Source organism: Colias philodice, chromosome 7, assembly GCF_061535455.1.
Source record: "Colias philodice isolate Cphi_HAF_F1 chromosome 7, ilColPhil1 Martin Lab GWU primary, whole genome shotgun sequence".
Classification (NCBI taxonomy): domain Eukaryota; kingdom Metazoa; phylum Arthropoda; class Insecta; order Lepidoptera; family Pieridae; genus Colias; species Colias philodice.
In genome coordinates, this window is record NC_143092.1 from 8,957,176 (window position 1) to 8,963,175 (window position 6,000).

Here is a 6,000-nt window from a genome sequence, read left to right on the forward strand (position 1 = left end):
GCACTTTGGCATAGGGATTGCCTGCAGGTACTCTTGTTTTCTTTTTTTTTCGATCTTCTTTCTTTTCCCACATTTAAATGATTCTTTTAGACATAGATGGCTTCCTATTTCATATTTGTTTCATTTAATTTAGTCTATACTTGTTATACCTACTAATAGACCGGGAGATATTGACACAAAATTTCGAGCCATTTGTAACAGGATGGCGGTTCTACAGGGGTCTTAGTACGCAATGACAAATAATTTGGAAAATCCAAAATATTTATTAATTATTATTTTTGTTTATTTAATAACAATTAAACCACATCGAATCAGACCCTGAAAAATGAAAGGGTTCTTCTATTCCTGAGCATACTCAAGCGTAAGAGAAAAAAAAAGACTCGATTAGTAAAGTATTTCGGTCGCTATCGTGTTAACAAGAAAAAGGATCCGCACATACAGACACACGGACGTCCAAGACAGAACTTTTTTAAACTGTTTTTTAACTAGTTTAAATAACAAAAATGACATCAAAAATATCATGAACGTTAAAAATAGTGTTTTTTCTTAATATGTGTGTGTATGTATTATCTTACAAGTGCAATGTATGATACATAAAGACATTTTAAGTTTGAAAAATCAGATGTTTTGGGCGAAGTGACAGTAGTACCCACCTCAACGCTTCGCTTATGAGGCGTGCAAAAGAAAAATGATGGTGTGAACGCTGGTACCGGCGGCTTAGTCGCATCTGGCATTCTGGCAAATACCCGATAATTTAGAAGCTCTTGTGGTATTATAAGTGAAAATTTTCAATTGACAATTGACATAAAAGAAATAATAAGTTATTTAATCAATATATTAAAGTCACGATTATCTATGCACATTAACGGCACTTACATTATATCAGTCACGATTTATTCTTAACTACGGCATATAGGTAATATATTATAAACTTTTACATAAATTATTTAAATATCACTTTGTTTTTTGTCATCCATTCTGTTCAATAATCAATATTTCTCATTTACGTAAAGAATCAAGTAATATTACATACCATTAAACTTTAATTATTTCTTGAAAATATAGTACTGTCACAAATCATTATTTTTCACTTGCAAAAGCACGCGCGATTTATTTCTTGAGCTTTTATTTTTGTTTTTTCTTTCTTCGAGCTTCGTGGCAAGAGTTATCATTTGTCACATTAATGAAAAGTATCTAACTACCGTCAATAGATAAAAAAGTGATAAAGATAATTGTCTATGCGCACTTTAATTTAAAATAAAACAATAATCAATTAAATACTTTAATAAAAAAAACACCGTATACTATAATAACTTAACTAAATTTTAATTTAATGTAGAATATAAAATAGTGAAAACTCTCGCACAGATTAAAAATAAATAAAGTCAACAGACATGATAATTTCACCGTAATTATGTTTTTAAATAAATCAAGTTAAACCGGAGCAGCATTAAAATGCGTTAATTTATATAATCATTTCACTTTCCTTTACAAAGGTAACATGTAAAGTCAACTCGGAAGGCTTTAATTATCTACAATTATTAAAATATTTCACTTTGTGTCCAAGACCGACGTCTTCGTGAGATAAACTTGAACATGATATTGATAAGAGAATTTTCAGATTATAAATCGTATCAGACTTTATTATTTTAAATATAATATATCTAAACTTCATTTATTTTTATTTTCACAAAAAATTACGAAAAATTTTATCAAAAACATCGCAAAATCGTACCAAAACGCGACCGCAAAAAAAAAACAAAACACACTACCAACATAATACATACAACCTCAAACGCATCATGTCATTACTGCACAGAATTGCACCCAGTAGGTAATATGTATCACACAATTTGCATACTTCACTGTTAATCACAAGAAGGAATCACATAGCACTACAAAACATGGAAACATGGCGAGCGCACGCCACCGCTACGCACAGGTGACTGAGAGCGAACCGTTCGCTGCAAGCCGATACCTACGTACAACCAGACGAACATTCACCAAACTATAGCACGGTGAAAATAGAAAACTTACCATGCGCCTTCTATATATACATTATTTTACTGCAATACATACCTGTAACAGAAATAAGCATATTTATTTAACAAAAATCTTCAACAACGCTTTCAAAATTGTCAGAACTAAACCAAATAATGAGACTACATGGTAAGCACCAGCTTCCAAATTATAAAAGAATAGTCAAAATCGGTTTACCCAGTCGAAAGTTCTGAGATAATAAACTGAAATACAGTCTTATTGAGAACCTCCTCCTTTTTGTTTGAAAATTGTCAGTGTTAAATGTGTGTCAAATAAACCTTTTTTCGAATTTTTTGCTGATCGATTCTCATTATATTGTTAGCGAAGAATTATTTCAGTAACATGGTTCAATTTGCAAAATCGATTAATGCTTTTGTCAAATCGTATAAAAAATAGAGGATAGTAGGTCGTCATATAAAAGTGCTTTGTTAAGAATAAAATAAAATTTGCTCACTTTGTTACATTTTGAGTTAGAAATGTTCAATCATATATTTTTCAAATCAGCAGCAATCTATATTTAGACGAAGAAATTAATCAAAACAATCTTGAGTTGGAATTTATTTAAAGGAAAGTTGAAAAACAAAAATAAATAAATTACTAGACATCACTTCATAAAAATCAACAGCTAAATAATTTATTCATCATTAACAATTCACGTTATAAAAACTATTCTTGAAACACAAATTTATCTCGCATGACCGTTAAATAAAAATAAACAGTGGCAGCATACATATCATAACCTACATTATAAAAAATATCAGCAGGCGAAGCAATTATATGTCCCAAATAGAACCCCTTTATAGTTGAACAAATTCTCACAATGCAAAGAAATCAGAAGCACCACTTTACATCCTTCAATACTTACCATCCCACAAACTTCCACAGGCCAAAATATTCAATAAATTTCACCAAAAGCAAACATACGCAACTACAGGTAAATCAAAACATTTGCCATACAAACAGACACAATATGATAAGAGATAAAGAGAGGCACAATCGAGATAGCTGATAATGTTTTGCATACGAGTGATAAGATTCACGGCCATGGTATATGTTTCCTGAAATTTAATATAGAATCTGTAAGATGTGATCATTTATTCGAATATCTAAATATCGTAATTATTCTTCCGTCTTCTATGTCTATCTGCGCATGTTTATCGCAACTGCTTGAACGGTGAAGGAAAACATCATGAGGAAACCGACATGTCGAAGAAGCAAAAGTTCGACGACATGTGTCATCTGCCAACCCGCACTTGGCCAGCGTGGTGGATTACTGCCTGATAACTTACGAGAGGCCCGTGTCCCAGCAGTTGGCACATAATGGCCTGATGATGAAACTCAACAAGTCAGTCAGTCTAAAATCAAATTACCAATGTGGATTTTAATTCTTCAATGCAATTTCCTGATCAACAATGTTACAACTACTTCAAGTGAAGGCAAGGCAGCACGCCCATATTTAATCCTTATTACCCTTCTTCAGATTAACTGTCTAAGCACTAATACTGTAGACGCCGACTAAGCTATTTAGATTACCTTACAGCGATTATATCGATTTATTCAGTTCCTATAGTATAAATTAGTAAAATTAGGAATATTTTGTATTTCCTGAAATAAAATGTATTACGAAATATGACCAAAACTTTTATTCACAAGCGATTGATGGGAGATATTGCCAATTAGGACAGAATGGACCCCTCCTTTGTTTTTATTAAGTACAAATCATCCGAATGTATTAACTTTTAACCGACATACGAACTAAATCACAAGGTTAGCGACTACATATGTACTAATACAATGCATTCAATTGCACACTTCACATACAGAACAACACACATCTTCTAGTATTCTACTTCTATTACTCATATCTGTTCCAGATCACATTACTACATCCTCAATAACCACCGCGTTATCAAAGAAACGTGAATGAGCCATTACAGTTCACCTGCCGTCGAGTTTCGCAATGCTAATTAATTACTTGGTTAAACATTTTATCCATTTGCATTAATTAATTAGGGTGTGTTAACGCGCTATAACTTTGCGAGTGCTAAATAAATAAGCTTTTATTTTCACGAACTTGTATTCAATACTCGCTCCAACCGGAATTCCGCTGGGAAGAGAAATTCCAATTTTAGGAACTAATTTTTATTACGGAAAAAAAAGATTAAGGTTACTTACCAGGTACAGAAATATATTTCTAGTGCATAGTATATTAACACGTCGTATAGTTATTTTTTTATTCTTATTTTCTTGTTTCATACGTATCTCGATGATGTTTTCTTTCATATTACAACACAGATTTGAATAATTTTTCATCGTATTACAAGCGGTAAAAGTAGTTAGATTGATAAAAGTCGAATTCGGACCATCGGACAATCGAACGATTAGCATATAATATGTACTATCATTAGCCAGTGCAATTTTATCAATGCCTCTCAATATCAGAAAACTATTACCATATAGCCACATATATCCTCATACATCCCAACAGGCAACAACCTCGTAACATTACTGAATATGACCTTGATATGAATACTATTTCTACATATTTACAGCTGATAATATTCAACAGCAATCCGTATCGATGGCGAGGCGTGACCGTGGTTACAACATGTACTATTCATTATATTATTGTTTAGTAACTATGAATGTTTATGAGCTATCAAATATAAACCAGTCTTAGGAGATATTTCATACCACATATTATTATGGTAAACAAAACAATAACTCGTGAAACAAAAAAACAATATCAAAAGCATGCATTTACTAGGTAAATCGTGTTATAACAACCATCAATTCTTTCATAAACTTTCATAAATATTTTCGCAACATATTAATTCATACCGAAAAATGCGTACATAAAATTGAAGACCACCGTCATAAACCCAAAAATTACCCTAAGTACCTCATAAAAAGTGCATTATTCATGTAAATATAAGCACAGTACGGTTATTTCTTAACGTGCGATTATGTATCATTGAAATATATTGAGCAACATTTCAAACATAACGTTGTTCCGAATGCATCCAGTGGTTATCTCTTACCCACACTATTTCAAATTTGAGACAGAAGATAAATCAGAGGCTGCCGGTAAAATCATTTGCATAGTTCCGGTGGAGACTTCACTCATTGAAATCCATTAAGTGTATTAACATTCCTATTATGCAAGACTGGGTCAGCCATAAACATTAGCTGTTGAGGACATTAAATTCTTAATGGACACAAACTCCGACGAATTGTTTCGACGATCATTATATTTTGTAAACACACACGCCTTGAGGCGTTCTCATACTGAAACAAAAGGACTGTATTCCCAACACTTCTTTCAAAGCTTCAAAAGTTTCCTTTGCAGAATTCAAAATCAACCCGACACATTTTCAGGACGTACAATTTTCAAGTGAAAATACCTAGTCACCTTTATGTCCTAGCTCATAAATGTTACAGGGAGAAAGTACCTAAGCTTTCTAAGTTCACATATTGTGCCAAATTATAATAATTAATAGAAAACATAGAGAACGAGTTGATAGGCAAATAAAGTAAGCAACAGGCAGAAAAGTTCGGAGTTCTGATAGAATTATGGTAAAAATATTAAGCATATAATTTCCCTCCTCATCACTTTCCCATACTATTGCTATTTTTATTTACTTTTCAACTACTACTACAATAGACACGAACAAAACAAAACGAACACTTGATCAGCTCATGTCAAAAACAACATTCCCATCCATCCACCCGAATCCACTCTATACATCATATTATCATCATCATACTTGGCACGTAGCAGAACCAATATGAGCAGCTCATTACCTCTATGCTCGTGTCACTGCGCAACCCATTTGCGTATATGGCGCTTTGTGACCGCTAGACTGCATCTCTTATGGCGTCATGGGGTATGGTGAAAGCGTTTCTGTGTAGTGCATATACAGACGGAAGAATATTTCTTTGTTCGGGTTAAGGTGTATA

At 32.7% G+C, this 6,000-nt stretch overlaps 1 protein-coding gene across 1 annotated transcript in view; it reads right to left on the reverse strand.

Moving 5' to 3' along the window:
• The window catches only part of DAAM (disheveled-associated activator of morphogenesis-like protein), a 74,772-nt gene extending 72,754 nt beyond the window's left edge, over positions 1–2,018 (reverse strand). The window contains exon 1 of the mRNA XM_089697543.1: positions 1,862–2,018. The gene's annotated coding sequence lies outside the window, so the exon portion shown is untranslated. The remainder of the gene's footprint in view (positions 1–1,861) is intronic.
• Positions 2,019–6,000: the final 3,982 nt, after the last annotated feature.